The sequence below is a fragment of the Sminthopsis crassicaudata genome, chromosome 2, assembly GCF_048593235.1.
Source record: "Sminthopsis crassicaudata isolate SCR6 chromosome 2, ASM4859323v1, whole genome shotgun sequence".
Taxonomy (NCBI): domain Eukaryota; kingdom Metazoa; phylum Chordata; class Mammalia; order Dasyuromorphia; family Dasyuridae; genus Sminthopsis; species Sminthopsis crassicaudata.
In genome coordinates, this window is record NC_133618.1 from 445,926,170 (window position 1) to 445,946,248 (window position 20,079).

The following is a 20,079-nucleotide window of genomic DNA, read 5'->3' on the forward strand; positions in this document are numbered from 1 at the left end:
ATCCCACTCCTTTTGGAACCAGACTTTTTTACTTTTGAATAGTCATAACAAGTATTACATAACTATGAAGTATTCCTTTTTTTTTTTTTTGAATAAATGTCTATCTCTAAAATTTACACCAAATGCTCCCAGTTTTGAGCTTCATTTTCAACTAGAACACTTCTAATCATTCTTCTGACTGATAAACCTTCAAATGTTAGAGACAATCATTACCCTCACCCCCCAAAACCCCAACTCATATCTTCTTCCATCTAAACATTCCAAATTCCCTCATCTTTTTTTTTTTTATTATAGCTTTTTATTTACAAGATATATGCATGGGTAATTTTCCAGCATTGACAATTGCAAAAACTTTTGTTCCAATTTTTCCCCTCCTTCCCCCCCTCCTCCCCCAGATGGCAGGTAGACCAATACATGTTACATATGTTAAAGCCGGGGTCCTCAAACTACGCCCGGGGGCCAGATGAGGTCCGCTGAAGACTTTTATAAGGCCCCCTGTGTTATGGCAAAATCAGACTGAAAGTGACGTTCTACCTAAACTTGCATTAGCAATGCACACTTCCAGCACTGGGCTGAGGCGGCAGAGGCAGAGTATGAGGCGATACTGAGGTGAGGTGAGTTCCCAGGCCGGGTGTATGGTGTGGGGAAGGGAGAGAGATGCATAAGACTGAGAACTGCTTGACTCTATCATTGTCATTATGCTGTAATGACAATATAACGGCTTCTTCTCTAGCGCATGTTGTGGTACTGACTGCTATTGTTGCCCAGAGTGAGGCTCCTGGTACTAGGCCCGTGGCCCTGTATCCATAGTGACCTCATGTCTGGTTGTTGTGGTCATCAGTTTTATCATTGTGTGTATGTTCTGTAGTTTCATAAAGAGATGGAATATTGCTAACATATGTCATCACCTTATAATCACTAGGGTCTGACCTTCGTGCCTCCCCACTTCTCCTGAGTATGAGCAGAGCTGCTGTACTGCTTCATCCCCCTCCAGATTCTTAAGGTCCCCATACACTTGTGCAGCTTCAAGTCACATGATGACCTCTCCCGGAAGCCCCAATGTATGATTTGTCACTAAAGCTCATTCTGCACATACAATATATCGCACAGTTATATACATATATACACAGTCTTGCCTGCAATTATGATAAATTACGAGTGCAGCACATACGATCATGCAGCACTGGATCATGAGAATTGATCCCAGGATTCAGAGGAAGCCAGGGCATTTGGGAGAGCCACCTGAGTGGTGACTTGTGTGCTGTGAATGTCTGAAGTGGGAGAGAGAGTGCGGGAAACAGAGGCATCACAGTGGCAGAGGCAGCTTGGAGGAAGATGGGCATTGCAGTCTGTATGTCTCCGTGTGGGCAAATTTATTGCTGGTATATTGTTGTTGTAGCACTGTATATATATACATATATATGTATATATACATATATATGTGTATATATATATTGGTATTTTACTAATAGCAATTTGGACTCCCTTAGAAATAATGATGTCAAGAAAAAGAAAAATTGACTTGGAGTATAGGATATTCAAAGAACAGTGGACTTATGATTTTTCATGCAGTACAAAGAAAGAGTATGTCTGATATGCCAGAATATAGCATCTGTGTTCAAAGAATATAATTTGCATCGACACTATGAAACTTAACATAAAGATAAATATGATTGTTTGGTTGGAGAAGTGAGAAAAGATAAAATATTAAAACTGAAAAATACATTGACAACTCAGCAAAATATTTTTGTGAAGCAGAAGCAGCTAAACATTTCATCACTGCAAGCAAGTTTTCAAGTTGCCAAGCTAATAGCATGCACTGGCAGACCATTTGTGGGGGGAGAATTTATTAAAGAATGTCTTCTTTCTGTTGCCAAAGAGATGTGTCCAGAGAAGGCTGATTTATTTAGTACAGTGAGTCTTTCTGGACCTATAATTACACGGAGGATTGAAGAAATGGGAGACAATCTGAATCAGCATTTGCAAAACTCCACAAAAAAAAAAAAATTCATATTTTTCCTTGGCACTTGATGAAAACAATGATGTTCATGATTCTGCACAACTTCTAATTCTTATTCGTGGGACAAATGATTATTTTGAAGTCATAGAAGAGCTTGCTACACTACAAAGCATCAAAGGAACAACTACAGGAGAGGATATCTATGAAAAGATTTGTTAAACTATGAATGGTTTGGAGCTGGACTGGGCTAAACTAGCCAGTGTAACAACTGATGATGCCCCTAGTATGGTGGGGTCTAAGAAAGGAGTAATTGCTCACGTTAACCAAGAGATGGACAAACATAACCATTCTCATCCAATAGCCATAAACTGCCTCATCTACCAGCAAGCGCTGTGTAGTAAATCACTGAAGTGGGACTCTGTTATGAAAATTGTGGTATCTTGTGTTAACTTCATTGGAGCTAATGCAACAAATCACAGACAATTTTAGGAATTTCTGTCTGCTAAAGGTTGAGTATGAAGATGTTCTATATCACACAGAAGTCCATTGGCTGAGTAGAGGGAGAGTTTTGAAACGTTTCTATGACTTACTTCCACAGATTACAACTTTTCTGCTTTCAAAAAACAAAGTACCAGAGCTCAATGATGCAGAATGGAAATATTACCTTGCCTTTCTGACAGATGTAACAGAGCTACTCAACAATTTCAATATGCAACTTCAAGGAAAGGGGAAGCTCATCTGTGATATGCAATCACATGTCAAAGCATTTGAAGTAAAATTAGGCTTTCTTATCAAACAAGTTAAGGAGGAAAACTTCTGCCATCTCCCCACAACTCAAAACCTGTTAGCAGAAAAACCACTGATTGCATTCCCAAACAAAACATGCGTGGATTCATTGGAAAAATTGCAAAAGGAGTTCCAATTTAGATTTAAAGAGCTTCATCTCCATGAACAGGACATACAGCTTTTCCATAACCCATTTTCTATGGACATTGAAAATGTGGATACAATTTACCAAATGGCTGAACTACAGAATTGTGGCTCTCTGAAAGACGGATTCAAGTCAAGCCGCCTTCATAATTTCTATGCATCTCTCCCCTCTGAGACATATCCTCATATCAGGAAACATGCACTCAAAATGGCAATCATCTTTGGCAGCACTTATGTCTGTGAACAGACTTTTTCTAGAATGAAACATTTGAAATCTCCAACCAGATCAAGACTAATGGATGCACACTTGCATCACCTGTTACAACTAGCAGCGACAAATATGGAACCAGACATTGACCATCTCATTAGCCAAAAGCAGGGCCATAGTTCCCATTGAAATACTGGTAAGTTTGTTGATTTAACTTTACTTCATTTTAAATATTGTATGTGTTCCCGTTTTGTTTCTTTACTTCAAAGTAAGATACATGCAGCGTGCATAGGAATTTGTTCATAGTTTTTGTTTTTACTATAGTCCAGTCTTCCAACAATTTGAGGGAGAGTGAACTGGCCCCCTATTTAAAAAGTTTGAGGATCACTGTGTTAAAGTACATGTTAAATACAATATATGTATACATGTCCATACAGTTATTTTGCTGCACAAGAAGAATTGGACTTTGAAATAGTGAACAATTAACCTGTGAAGAAAATCAAAAATACAGGTGGACAAAAATAGAGGGATTGGGAATTCTATGTAGTGGTTCATAGTCATCTCCCAGAGTTCTTTCACTGGGTGTAGCTGGTTCAATTCATTACTCTCTACTGGAACTGATTTGGTTCATCTCATTGTTGGAGAGGGCCATGTCTATCAGAATTGATCATCATATAGTATTGTTGTTGAAGTATATAATGATCTCCTGGTCCTGCTTATTTCACTCATCATCAGTTCATGTAAGTCTCTCCAGGCCTTTCTGAAATCATCTGCTGTTCATTTCTTACAGAACAATAATATTCTATGACGTTCATACACCACAATTTATTCAGCCATTCTCCAATTGATGGGCATCCACTCAGTTTTCAGTTTCTGGCCACTACAAAAAGGGCTGCCACAAACATTCTTGCACTTACAGGTCCCTTCCTTTCAAATTCCATCATCTAAATGAGGGGTTCTTAACCTGGAATTCATGATCTTTATATGAAAAAAAAAAAACTTGAAAAATAGATTTCAATATGATTATTTTCCTTTGTCATTCTATGTATTTTATTTAATTAATTTAGAAACATTATTTTGAAAATGGGTCTATAGGTTTCAACAGCCTGTCAAAGAGGTCCATAGCACACAAATAAAGGATGAAAAACTTCTGAACTAAACAATTTATGATGTGGTCTCTAGAATCTTCACTATCCTTTTCAGTTTTCCACATTGTCTCTCCCTTATTAATGTTTTTTTTTTTCTAATGTAAGGTATTCTGTTAAGTAAAATATATCTATCTACATAGAATTTTTAAATATAAAGACAGGTGGCTCATAGTGAGATGTATATAAGTATAAGAGAAGTCTTGTCCACTCTTCTCCAAGAGGACTCTGATTCCTGTCTTAAGAGGATCAGGAGAAAGGGTCACAAGAATGCCCTATTACTTACATGAAGAGTACTGACCTACTTTTCTGGAAAATTTTCTCATCATCATAAAAGAGGGAAAAGGCCACACATGTGCAAAAATTTTTTTGTAACAACTCTTTTTGTAGTGGCAAGGAACTGGTAATTGCCTCACTTGCAGGGTTTTCTTTTTTTAAAAAAGTGTCATTTATATGCCTTAACATTGTCACTTATAAAACTATAAAACTATATAAAACTTTAAAAATATATTTGAATTAATTTCAGACACATGTTCTTGCCATCATTGTCATTCTAGATGGCAGGTAAATCTTACACACTGGTATGATTTGAGAATTGCAGGAAGCCTTATTCTTCATCCTCTAAAAATATACCCATTATAAACCTGTCAGTGATGACTAAAATTCCCACTATTAGAAATTCTTTCCTCTGAGTTAGAATTTCAACCTTTTCAAAATACAAACTCTTTTTGTCATTCAATCATTATCAATGAGTCATACTTTAATATAAACTGACTTATCAATTTGCTTTTCTCACTGACAGCTCATTGGATACAGGGTACTATGGAATGAGTAAGAAGAGAAATCTTGATGTCATTAAAAAAGAGATTTCTGGGCATCAGAGACCATTTCCTGAGGAAAAGCAAGTGGGAGGCTCTGGGGAACCATGTGATAAGAAAGAGAAAATAGACCCATGGGAAATGGGAGACTCTGAGAATAATATCTTAAATTTCTTAGCATTCCTAGTGGTTCTTCATGCAGAGTGGTGCTTCATGCTCAATGATAGACATAAAAAATGAAAAAGCCTGGAGTTTCTTCCCTCAAGGAGTTGAGAATCTAATCTAATCTAGTTTACCTACATCTGATTATAAACTTATTGAATACAGGGATTTTTTTTAATGTGTATGCCCAGTGCCTAGCACATAGTAGGCACTTAAATATTTATTAAGTGTTTATTGACTATTGACAGTGAATAAGGCTATTATATAAATCGGCAAAGGACAGGGAAAGCCCACACAATGTGCTCTAGCAAATTTTAAGGAGGAAGAAAATATGTTCATCTGGGGACATCCGAGAAATCTTTAGGGAGGAGAGATCATATTGGCTGGGCTTTGAAGGAAAATGTCAACAAGAGGTATGGGGAAGGAGCCCATTCCAAGTACTGGGGATGGTCTGTGTAGATATAGAGAAATGATCTTATGAAGTCTTTCTTCAAATTAGCATTTATCCTAACAATTTTTATGCCAATAAAACTGGAGGAAATCCAGCAGGAAAAAAGTAAAATATGTATAATTTGAAAACCAGATCAGACATACAAAGGTGAATTCCTTAGCTGGGAGGCTGTCTTATTCTTCTCTATAAATGACTTCATGTAAGAGAGACAGGGTATGAGGAGAGTGAAGATAAAGAGAGTAAGGAAACCAAAGGCTCTGATTTTCAAGCCTTAGTTATACAACATGGGTGTGTCAGAGCTGACAGGGACTTTTAGAGATCATTTAGTTCAACTCTAAGAGTTGAACTATTTCACAGAGAGGGGATGTGGTCTGGGGAGAATGCTCCATTCTTGATCAGAAGGCCCAGTTCCTCATACTATCTTTGCTACTGATCAGCTACGTGCCTTTGGACAAAGCATCTCTGACCCTTAACTTCATAGGATCATAGGATCTTAGAATTCAAAGGAACTTTGGATGACATTGAATCCAACCAGCTTCATTTTTACAGATGAGTAAACTGAGGCACCCAGCAATTAGGTGGCTTGCCCCAAGGGATACACACCTGATGTCAGAGGAAGGATTCTAACTTAATGTCTTTCTGATCACCAAATTGAACATTCAACAGTTGTAAAATAAAAGGATTGAACTAGTTCATCGCTAATCTTCCTCTCTGTCAGATCTAAAGCTTATGAGTCTATGAAATTTAAACTCAGTGAAAGAAGGTTGGTATCAGCATCTTGAGGCTGGGACCACAATAGTGATTTCTTAGTTCCAAGGCTGACTAGAATTATTTTTACCATGCTGAAATCAGTATATTATAGTGTATGCTGGGGGGTGAGTGTGGAGGCATTGTGTTAAATACTGATCATTGAGATAGACTGCTTTCACACTAGATTTCACATCTAGCCCCAGCCCTGTCTTTTACACAGAAGAGGCAACTGAAGCCCAGAAGTGAGTGTCTTCTCCAAAGTTACACGACCACATGAGAGTACCCTCTCCCTTATATCACACACAAAAGCCAAGGACTCTCAGGACCCCAAGCTAATTACCTATAGGATGACCCAAATCAATGTCTCTTAACTTTGTAAATATCCATTTTAACCTGGTGAACAGCACTTTACTAATTTTTTCATTTGAGTAAATTTAAGGAATAACTACTGTAATGTGAAGAAGTCAGTTTTTGTGAATTGAAAACTAGCCTTGGCAAAAAGGGTCTTTCTAAGGAGGTAGAAGCTTTTGTAGAGACTCCCCTAGCAGCCCCTCCTGACTTCCCTCATCTATATACATAATTCCTAGCTTGTTTCACTGTCAACATTATTTTCTGAGGAGAGAGCCCATTTATTTTTAGGACCCTAAGTGATTTTACTAAAAGAAAGAAATTGAATTTAGGATTTCTTTTTACCACTTCCTCCTACTATATATATATCTTTCTAACCCCAACCTAAATCTGTCCCCCTTTCCCTCATTGAGTCCTGCCTCAATTGTGACAGGCACAAGGATGCCAATGGAAGCAAGTAAATCTTGAAGATGTAAAAGGCCTCGACAATGAGAAGACACTAGTCATTTTCAGAGCTGCTCCAGCAGAAAGGCAGGGAGATTCAGGGAACAAAGATTAATGGCCTGCTAAATATGCTGGAGAAATACACTGGGGAGGACCTTCCTCTCAGAGGAAGCAGCTGAAAGCCCTGGAAGCCAGGGGGTCAGCCGCTAGTAGAGATGTGTCCGTGGAGAATTGTGTATATATTGAAAACTGTTCCTGGATGATTTGGGACATGCACACTTAGCCCTGGATCACTAATCCGTTCAAACTGGGGATTGTATTTTCATTTGTTGTGACGTTTTGGTCACACCATATTATTCCACATCATGCCTTGCCACACTAGGCTGCCTTCTGTTCAGTGACAGAGGGGCTGTCAGTATCAGCCTAGGCCCATCAGAGAGATGAGGTAGGAGGCCTCTGGCTTGGGAGTTCTCCTAGTACTCTGTTCTTAGCTTACTCTCCTTCCTTTCACTTCCTGAGTTTTTATTCTTTCCCTATTAGATTGTAAGTTCCTTGAGAACCAAATTTGTTTCTTTGTGCCTCCAGCCCAGGGATTAAGCCCTGGAATTCCAAAATTGCTTAATGAATGTTGGTTGAAAAATGGATTGCTGTGTAATTATTGTAATCAAGCCTAGCCCAAAAGAATGTAGGAGAAAAGGCAACCCCACCCATCTTCATATGCACCCTTCTTTGCAAAAGTGGAGGAGTATGGATGTAGAATATTGCATTTACTGTCAGATGCAGATGATGTATTGGTTAATTTTCCTGAACTGTATTTTTTTTCTTCTTTCTTTGTTATTCTTGTTCCAGGAGATTGCTCTCTAGGGTGAGATGGAAGAGAAATATATTTGAAAATGAAAATGATACAAAAACAATAAAAATATAATGGCTAGCTCTTCCTTACCACAATTTCAGATGGTTTGGTATCATTAGAATGAAATAGTCAAAATTTTAAAAAATATTTATTAAGTGCCTACTATGTGCCAGGCACTATAGTAAGCATTGAGGATATAAAGAAAAGCACAAACCAGCCCTTAACCTTAAAGAGTTAAACAATTTTTTTTAATCTGAAAAGACAATGAGATGTTTAGGTTATGAAAGTGGAAATGATCCAGAGAAAAGAAAGTTCCGATTTGATTTCTTCTTGAAGAATGATGGATTTTTAGAGATCATGAAATTCAGGAAAGTAGATGAAAGGGAAATGATGAGGTGCCTTCCTTAAATGATAGAGGATCTGGGAAGAACTCTCCAATGTCCACGGTCCAAAAAGAAAGAGGGAGGGTTCCTAGGGGCAGGGAGTACAAAAGAAATGTGAGTTTCAAAGTTGATTTCATCTTGAAGAATGATAAGTATCTAGAGATCACAATATCCTGGAAAGTATTGTTATTATTATTATCTTCATTTTACAAATGAGCAAACTGGGACTAAGAAAAGCTAAGTGACTTGCCTGGAGTCACACAGTTAAGCAAGTGTTTGAAGTGGGATTTAAACCAGTTTTTCCAGAATTCAAGTCCAGGACTCTATCATTGTGTCACCAAGAATTTTAGAGAGTGAAAGATAGACAAAGAAAGAAGAAGACAAAGAGATAAAAGGAGAAATAGAGAGAAAGAGATAGAGTACTCTCTCACATTCTCTCTATCTCTCTGTTTCTGTCTCTCCCTCTCTCTTCATTCCTACTCTCTGACTCCCTCACTCCTTTTTTCACTTCCTCCCCCCCTCTCTCTCTGTCTGTCTTTCTCTCTTCCCATTTCTGTCTCTGTCTCTCTCATCTTTCTTTCTGTCTCTGTCTCTCTCTCTCTTTTGTCTCTGTCTTGTCTCTGTTTGTCTCTGTCTCTGTCTCTCAGTTAAATATTGTTTGGGCATCTAAATGTTTGCTTTAAATTGAGTTGATTGAGTTGAGTTAAATCTCCTAGGATCCCATGCTTGAATCCCTGGAATTTTAGTTTTGCTTTTGTTCAGTCAATTCAATCATATCTAACTCTTCAAGATCCCATTTGGAGTTTTCTTGACAAAGATACTGGAGCAGTTTGCCATTTCCTTGTTTAGCTCATTTCACAGAAGAGGAAAGCAAGGTAAACAAGATTAAGTGACTGGCACAGGGTCTTATAGTATCTGAGGCCAGATTTGAACTCAGGAAGATTAATCTCCTGACCTCAATGCTGTCACTGTTTCCACTACCCACCCTACCTGAGTTTTTTTTTTTTTTCTGCCTGATTTTTAATACTATTTCCAACATTGCCAACATTAACTACTGTTAAATATTTCAAGAATCAGTGGTTTTCTCATGTCTCTTCATGACTTACTTAAACTTTCCAAAGCCAAAAAATTCAATTCTGTAAAGCCAACCTAGTAATGAGCATCTCTGAACTTAGCTGGATTGATTTTAAGTACAGAAAAACATAGTTCTTGGTGGGTTTTGTGTTCCAAAGCCCTACTTCTATCTCCATAAGAGCTCCTAAAGTTTGGAATCAGTTAGCAGGTTATTCAGGAATCCAACATCAGTACCATGGCATGGTGAAGCATCCAAGGAGACCTTAGGTGTTTTACAAGATAAACTCTTAGTGGGATGAAAATACTGAGATCATCATCTAAAGATAAACTGTATGAAGATAAATGAACAATAGGGTACAAGAAGAACAAGTGATTTGGAGTGAGAATATCTGAGTTTTTGTCCCAATTCATCCAATTAAAGCCTGTGTGGACAAACCACTTCCCTGGTTAAGCTTGACCAGACAAACCCTCAATTTCCTCCCCCAGAAAATGAGGGAATTAGATAAAATGACCTCTGAAGTTACTTTGAGACTCTAAATAATAAGACCTTTGATTGTATCTAATCTTAAATGATCTACAAGGCTAAGAGGAAAGGGTTCCTAGTTAATAAAAGGGATTTCAAAAGGAGTCATCACTTAGAATTTTGAAACTTGAGGAAAGAATTATAAATCATTGGGGGCAGCTGGGTGGCACAGTGGATACAGCGCCAGCCCTGAAGTCAGGAGGACTGAGTTCAAATTTGGCCTCAGACATTTAACACTTCCTAGGGATGTGACCCTGGGCAAGTCATTTAACCCATGGGTCAGTCACTTGACCCCACTTGCCTCAGGGAAAAAAAAATTACAAACCATACCCTAGGCACTCTGATCTTTATAAGGTAACTTCCCATGTTAATTAATTGCTTTTTTTCTGACTAAGTACTAAACTCTATTCTTTATGTGGTGCAAATGAACTATGTGTTGTTAGAGCCTTTTAAATGCAGCACGATCCAAATATGGTCCCCTCTAAAATAATCACCCCAGAGGACAACATTTTAGTTACTCTACCCTGATTATAGCCCTGGCCCCAGAAACCAATTTGGAAATTTCAGTCAAGTATAGAGCAAGGGCTTTATCTCAGGCAAGTGCTCAATCTTCTCTCTCTTCATAAAAATAAATGTCATACAAATAGCCCTTCAAAAAAATATCCCTGAGTTTTCCATATTTTGCGAAGTTAAAAAAAGACAAGATATAAACTCTTGTTTATCCTGCTACTCCTACTATCTATGCCAGATAGTTCAACTTTGTGACTATCTTCAAGTGATATCACTTGCCTTCAGGTCTTTTCTGCATCCCATCCAGACTCATACTTGCATCTCTTGGATATTTGTGCTAAGATTAGTGAGTTTCTCTCTCATTTAGTGTAGACCAGACAAACCTTCAATTTCCTCCCCAGAAAATGAGGGAATTAGATGAAATGATCTCTGAGGTCACTCACTCTGAGACTCTAAATAAAAGGATCTTAGATTATATCTAATCTTAAGTGACCTACAAGGCTAAGAGTGTCTACACTTTAAAAAAAATGTCCAAGCCATGACATTTCACCTTTCTGGCTTTCCCCTTTCTGTTTCCTTCTCCATCATGCTACAATCTTCAACCTTCTTTGAGTTTCAAGTTTTCACTTTTGGATCCTTTAATGAATCATCTTCCTCTACTGGAATGTAAGTTCTTTGAGTTCTTATCTCAAGCAAGTGCTAGCTTGCTTATCTTTCTAATGCTAATGCTGAACTCACTTCCTGGAACATATTAAGTGTTTAATAAATGCTTTAACATTCATTCATTTAAACTTTCCTCTTACTTCCCTCCTCACTCTGAAACCTACCCCCACTCAATTGTTAGTATACAAAAAGCTAATTCCTTAACCTTCTGTTTTTAATTACAAAATCAGAACATCAGAAGTAGAAGGGGCTTCATCACTCACTATTCCAACCATCCCTGAACAAGAATCATAGTCACAACCTACCTGAAAAATAATCACCCAACCTTTGCTTAGAGACCTGACAAACCTTCTACTTCTCTTAGTTGTCCATTATGTTTTTTAATAGCTCTAATGGTCAGGAAATAATTCCTTATGTCAAGTCCAAATTTTCTTCTTTGAAATTTCTACCTATTACTTCTAGTTATTAGGAGGTATGGTGGATAGTGAATGTGGCCTGGAGTCAAGGAGGCTTGAATTCAAATTCTGATTCAAATATTTAATAGCTGGATGAGATCTTAGGTATGTCATTTAGCTTCTTGGTCTTCTTTAGGTTTCTCATCTGTAAAATGGAGATAAAAATACCATCTGATTCCCTGTGTTACTGTGAGAATTAAATGATATAATAACTGCTTACCACCACCACCACCATCATCCTCATTATCATCATCATCACCATCATCATCATCATTATCATCCTAATTATCCTTATTAGTTTTGCATCCTAGATCTAAGCCCAATAAAGCTAATCACTCTTTCACATAACAGCCTTTTATATACTGGAAGAGAGTTATCATGCCCTCATTAACTTCTTCCTTCTTCAAACTCAACCTCCCCAATTTCTTCCACTAAATCTCACAAGATATGAATTAAATGTCCTTCACCACTCTCGTTACTCTCATATGGATAGCCCATTTTATCAATGTACTTCCAAAGACCAGAATTAAACATTACTGTATATGTGATGTGACCTAGGCACAGCACAGTGGGATGAACAATTTCCCTATTACTGAAGTTTTGCCTCTATTAAGGTTGGTTGCTATCATTAACTTTTGTAGTTGCATTATCACATTGTTGTTATATTGATCTTTCTGTCAACTCAGTTAGATATTTTGATGACAAATTCCATTTTAGTTATGCCTCTGCCATTTTGTACTAGTGAACTTGATTTTTTGCACCCAATTCTTATGCTTTATATTTATTCCTACTGAATTCCTATCTTCCCCATTTATTCCAACATTCTAACTTGGCAAGATCTTTTTGGAATCTAGCTGGATTTCACTGAGTTTTATTCCTCCCAAGGATAAAAACATCATGTGCAAATCTAATATGCATTCTGTCTATGAATCTATCTAAGTATTTCATCAAAGTGTTAAACAGTTTGGGGTTGTCTGTTCTTGGTATATTCTACTGGAGGCCTCCTCCCAAGTTGCATTTTTTTTTTTTTAAATTTGGTGAGGCAATTGGGGTAAATGACTTGCCCAGGATCACACAGCTAGCAAGTGTTAAGTATCTGAAGCTAGATTTGAACTCAGGGAGTTCCAACTTCAGAGCTAGTATCCTACCCACTGCACCATCTAGCTGCCCCTTCCAAGTTGCTATTGAATATTAATGATTTCTATTTGGATCTGGGCCTTCAACCAGTCACAAACCTGCCTCAAATTTACTACCATGTAACCCATATTTCTTCATCTTTTATATGAGAATTTTATGAGAGACTTGCCAAATGCTTAGCTAATATCTAAGTCATATATTTTTTTCTGTTATATACTTGTTTAGTAATGCTGAAAAAATAAGACAAATCTGGCATGACCAATGAAGCTATGCTGTCTCTTTGTCATTACCACTTCCTTTTCTAGATTTATGCTTACAATCATTTTAATCACATTTTCTAGAAGTTGTATAGAAACTAAAATCAATTTTAACTAATCTATGTTTACAAAATAAATCATCTTTCCTTTCTTAAAAATTACCATTTCTATCTTCCAATATAGTTCTTCTCTCCTCCATAATCTTTCATTTAAAAACTATTATTTATTTTTAACATTCTTTTTTTGAAAAATTTTGAGTTCCATTGAGAAGGCAAGCAATATAATCATTTATACATGTGAAATCTTACAAAACAAATTTCCATATTATCCATATTGCAAAAAATCAAGAAAAATAAAGTTTAAAATTATGTATATTTGTATGTATACATGACACACGCACATATACACACATATATATCTTTTATCTTTTTTTCCCTCATAAATCAATTTGAGATACAAACCTCATGGTTCTTTTGCTAAATCAAAGAGTATGCACCAATTTATAGCCCTTTGGGCAGAGTTCCAAATTGTTCTCCAGAATAGTTAGACCAGTTCACAAATCCACCAACAATGCATTTGTGTTCTTATTTTTCCACAATTCCTCCAAGATCTCTCATTGTCCTTTTCTGTTATATTAGGCAATCTAAAAGATATGAAGTGGGATATATATATATGTATATATACTGTTTTAATGAGCTTTTCTCTAATCAATAGTAATTTAGAGCATTATTTCATATAGATCCAAATAGCTTTAATTTCTTTACCTGAAAACTGCCTGTTTATAACCTTTTGCCATTTGATTAGTGGGGAATGCCTCTTTTATTTTTTCTTTTAACTTGGCTCAATTCCCTATATATTTGAGAAATGAGGCCTTTATTGAAGTAAGTTGCTATAAAAATTTCCCTCTACTTTCTTATTTTTCAATTTTTAGCTGCACTAGTTTTGTTTTCACAAAACCTTTTAATTTAATGTAATCAAAGTCATCCATTTTACTTCCTGTAATCCTCTATATCTCTTGCTTGTTCATAAAATCTTTCATTATCCATAGATCTGACAGATAACATTTTCCATACTCCCCTAATTTGCTTACAATATCACCCTTTATGTATAAATCATGTACTACCTCCTTAATCTTTCAAAGATCACTGGCAGTACTGCCCAGAAATGGTTCTACACTCTTTCCCTTGGAGAACTTACTCATTCTCATAGATTCAACTATTTCCTTTATTTAATTGACTTTCAGATCAATGTGGAGATCAATGGTATCTCATTTGTATCTGAGCCCCAAATCGTTGACAGCTCTTTGGACATTATGTATATTTCTCCTCTCCCTCAAACTTCTGGATACATAATTCTGAGACTGAACATAAATTTAGCATTGTTGCTGGTCCCATTCTTTTAGCTGACTTTAGGAAAGTAGATTCTTGATTTGTTCCCTAATTCTCATAATTAAAATAAACCTGTTGTTTATATGGTACTATGAGGTTTAAAAAACACTTTTTAGATATTTCATTGATTCCTCATAATAACTTGGGAAGTAGGTGTTATTATTACCCCCACTTTACAGATGAGGAAACTAAGGTAAGCAGAGGTTGAATGACTTGCCCAGGATCTCTCAAGGCTCTCTTCACTTAACTCCAGTTTATGCACAAGCCAAAACATAACCCTCTTGATGCCATTGGTCTTCTTTGAGAACAAAGGATAAAAAGCTAATAAGTATTTGAGACTAGATTTGAACTCAGGTCCTTCTAATTTGGGGTACAACACTATATCCGCTATACCTAGCTGCTAAAATTTTCTGTCTCCTTTTCTTTTGCCCTTCCCTCCCAATATGGAAATGTGTGCCTTGATTTCTTGTTCAGAATGACAGTTTTTAAGATCTTTTATTTGTTTAATTCATACTAGTTCATTTTCCTATAGTATTTTAAGTTTTACAGAGCATTTTCATCGTAATAATTCTGTGAAGTTAGATAATACAAGGATTATAATGCCTATTTTACAGATGAAGAAATGGATACTTAGAGAGATGAATTGATTTGCCCATGATCACACAGTAATTAAGTGACAGGATCAAGATTCCAACTCAATTCTCTTGTCTTCAAGTTCCACATTCTTTTTACTATTCCTGCATTATTAATTATTCTTTCCATCCTCTTGGGTACTGGAGTCCTTTCTTTAAAAATATAAGCATAATTGGACACTTTTATTCTGAGGCAAATTTCAGTGAGGGAGGTGACATCATGGAAAGCAGCCTATTTCAGGTACAGTCACCCTGGGGAAGGGGAACAAATGAGTGAGTTCTAGAGAAACTTTGTAGTATATTTGGCAGCATTACTACTAGCTCTCAGAAAAATGCAGATTATAGCAATGGGAAAGGCAGGCCCCAGGAAAGAGGAGACACTGATAGTGACAGCTTAGAACTGGGCAAGATCTGGGAATGGACCATTGTGCCATGTAGCATGTGATGGAAGAGGAATATAAGATGCAGGAATGCCAGACGAGAAAAGCTGGGAAGGGCAGGTAGACTTGATATCCTGTTGTCCCACCCTAGTTATGGTTGTTCATGAGCCTTTTAATAGTTGTTCTCTACACCTCATTTCAGACCTTCTTGAAACTAATCATTTCTCTTCCTAGATATCCATCTGTGACCCACTAGATAGCCAGACAACTCCACGATGCCATGATTTTGATCACTCACCTGTGGGGATTCCCTCTTGATTCAATATCTGATCTTATGTCTTATCTCCCTATTCTTAATTCCCTGACTTTTTTCACTACCTCCTACCTATTTGACAAATGAAATAATATTCAGGATGTCAACATGTAAGAGCAGGTAGTATGGTCCAGCTGCAAGTATGAGTGTAAGATCAGCTGATCCATCCCAGGTAAGGAGTTCAGCAATGGGCCAGAACCACAACAGAACCAAATGCACCAGAAGCCAGAGGATTTGGCTTAGCACTCATATGAGACAATGGGGACTAGAATAGATAATTACCTATAACTTTTTACATCGGCACCCAAACAACATCTAGCTATTCTCATAATCAAAGGAGCCCAACATCTAATGATTTTAAATAGCAAATATTCCTTCCTAGGTACTGCTTATTTCTGGCCCTCAGTGAGTTCAATATGCCTTCCTATTCACTAAAAATAGAATTTTATGATTTAGAACTGGCAGAAAAAAAGCTAGAAATTATCCATTTCAGTCCTCCTTACCCCATTTTGAGTCTCAAGTCCACTCCTCTGATTTGTGGTGCATGTTCAATGCTATGTCCCCATTTGGGGTTGTCTTTGCAAAGACATTAGAATGGTTTATCATTTACTTCTTCAGCTCATTCCACAGATAAGGAAACTGAGACAAGTAGGGTAAAGGGACTCATCCAGGGTTACACAGTTAGTGAGTATCTGAGGCTATATTTGAAATATTCAAGGCCAGTATTCTAGCCACTGCTCTTAGTTTTAACCATCTTAGTTTTAACCATCCCATTTAATGTTCCATTCAGACATTCTGGATATTATTTCATTTGTCAAATAAGTGTAGTAATGATACCTCTGCACATAAGTATTGTTATAAAGAACTCAGTTTGTAATAATTAGAGCAATGAGAATAGTAGAACCTTTATTATTTTATATCTATCACAGCTATACAACACATATAAATGTTTCCCAAGCAACTGCTTCAGACTTCTGATATACTCTAAAAATACACATATCATCTTTGAATTTGAATGTAGGATGCTCTTGTCTGTTTCCAATGTGTCACCTCAAAATTTGTAATTGCTGTTTATCCTCAATCCCAAAGAAGTTGGGATATTTTGTCTTAGTCTAGCTATATTATGTTTGACACTATGACTCCTATATCTAAAGATAATCTATGTGTCAGTGGAAGCCTTATTCTCCAACAGAGTGGGTTTAGTTTTGGATTTTCCTTCTAATAATAGTCTTTCTGCCTCATTGTCACTGTCAAGAAATCTTCCTTGAATGTGTGGGTCAAAAGCCTCACGATCTCTGCTTAGTTCTTAGATGCATCAGTCTTCCGAAGCATTAAAATAGAAAAAAAAAAACTTATTAAAGAAAAAGAAGGGACTCATATTTGTGGAAAAAAAAAGACTTTAATCAAATAATTATATCCACTTTTCCATCAATGACCTTAGTTTCCCTAGAGTAGGAAAAAAATGAAAATAAAAACTCACAACCTCAGTAAGTGAAGTTCCAAGATTAGGAAAGGGCAGATAGGTGACAGACTGGATAGAGAACTATCTTGGAAACAGGAGGACTCATTTTTTGTGAGCTCAGATCTAGTCTCAGACACTTACATTTACTGGATAAATCATTTAATCCTATTTGCCTCAGTTTCCGCATATGCAAAATGATCTGGAACAAGAAAAAGAAAATATTTTCAGTGCCTTTATCAAAACAAAGAGTTATGAAGTGTTAGGACTGAAAAATAACTTAACAATAACAACAAAGTATTAAAAGATAAACAGAAGACCTTGATGAAAAAAAACTATTTGTGTGTAGTTACTTGCCTGCTTCCTTCCGGAACCTCTTCATCTGCTTAGTAATGACTGGCTGTCTCGGAGCATGGAAATGTCTAGGTCTTAAACTGATACCTCCAGATCCATATGGCTCAGGAATTTCTCAGGATTTCCTATTTCTTCTGCCACTAACTTCATATTTCTCTCTCTTCCCCTCAAAGTCTTCTAGCTAGAGATTCCCTATTAGAGTTGACTCCAAAAACCTTTCTACATGCTTTTTATGCCCTCCCTCAGTTCCTCTTCTTCTAATTAATACAGTCAGGAAAGAGAGTGCTGGTTCAAATTTTATGTAACTGTTTGGGTGTTTTTGGTATGTTTGAATCATCTTGGCACATTACCCTAGAAAATGTTTAGCATAGTTGTGCAGAGGTTAAAAAAAAAAAGGAATGAGATGGCCTGCTCTGAAACTCATTCACACACTTATTACATATTAACAATACCAACTGGGAAGCCATAAGTGTTCCAGATTAGTCCTTTAGACCTAGCATCCCCAGGCACTGGGAGATTATGTCATCTTATCATTGTCCCTCTGATTGAATGGAATTTTTCTTCCCTTTTTGAAAACTTAATGGCATTTGTGACTATAAACAATCAAGTCAAAGGCATGTGGTCTTCCAAAGAAGTTCCCTTGTGAATGGATACTCAAATTAACAATTTCTAAACACCTCTTACATGTGACCTTCAGTATCATATTAGTTCCCACACAAGAAAACTAAACTCATTTCTTTACTGTCTTTCCTCATGGGGATATATTTCAATCATTCACAGATCTTATAATGGCATATAAAAGAGAAATGATAATGCTTTAAAGTGAAATTGTTTCTGACACTTTCATGCTACTTCTTATGGTCATGGAAAATGTTGAAATTCCTAAAAGCAAGATTGAACATCACCAATTAATGATGAAGTATGTAATAATGATTTAATAATAATAATAGTAACTTACATTTATATAACATATATAGTTAGCACTCTGTCAAGACATTGTGCTAAGCACTTTACAAATATTATGTCATTTTATTTTTACAACTCTAAGGGGTTTTATAGAATATGGGATCACTTTTCAGAATTTGAGGAGACCACCCAGAAAAGCTATAGCTTCCCATTTATCTCTCATAAGTCAATTAGGAAATTTCCCATTGCAGAAGTTTCAGGAGCAAATAGCAAAGAGAACAAGAAATTTGGTGAATTTTGATAGGTACACTGTAGTGATAGCAAAGAGAAGGGAAGAGAGAAGGAAAGTAAAAGGAAGATATTTTGGGAAATGGAGAGAGAATTCATTTCACTGGGAGGAGGGAGAAGATAGCACAGAGAGAAGGTACAGAATAGTATCATTGACTTGTGAATTCCAGAACCATGTGACACTGAATGTGGAGGAAAAAGACAAGAGAATCAACAGTGAGAGAGAAAAGGAGGCATAGAGTAACACCTTTCCATCAAAGGATGGGAAGGGTGTATTCAGGTTGTTGTTTTTTAAGACAAAAAAATTGGGGAATCTGTGACCAGAGATAATGTTGATTTGGTCAGTGATTAAAATGGATTTTGTCTACTTCAGAGACTGCTATTACATTAGTCAACTTGATGTGGCAAGAGCAGTAAGCTCAGATTTGCATCAAATCTTATTTAGCCAGGCACTAGACTTAAAATACAGAAGAATTAGGTTCAAATCTTCAGAAACTTCCTACTGACCATGGGCACATGACTTAATCTCTCTTTGCTGATGATGGGGTACTATTTTTCTATAAGACATGAAGAAATAGCTGAGTCAAGAAAGACACAAAGAAAGATGAATCCTTGCACAATAAAATAAGTAAAGAGAGAACAATTTATCCCATAACATCAATTTTTAAAATGAACAATTGAGAGGATTTTTATAAACTTAAGAAGAATGAAATGAACAGAACTAGGAAATCAATTTATACAACAGCAATAATGTTATAAAGGCAGTATTATTTTGTTTGACAGTATTAACTTTGAAACTTAGAAGAACTATGATCAAGGAGATGATTATCCATGATTTAAAAGGACAGATGTTGAAACATGTTATTTACCTTCTTACAGAGAGTTGATTGATTTACGATAAAGAATACACACACACACACACCACATACACACCACATACACACACAGAGTCATTGAGAGAATTTGTTTTGTACAAGAAATTTTACTCAATGGAATGAGGGTGAGAGGGAGAGAAACTACATCTGTAATTTTTTTTAAATAAAGAGATATATGTACAGATGTGAAATGTTACATCCACTTCAATGATGCAGTTATTGTATTGTTAATTTCATTTAAATGTTTTGCTTTGTCATAAAAGACTTTTCAGGTATAATCTATAAACATTTGTCACAAAACATCAAAATATATCAATAGAACTTTTTTTTTAAAATGACATCATTTTTCAGAGAGAAAATGGGTCAAAATTCTTAGATCTATGACTCTATCCAAACAGATAATTTTTTGACAT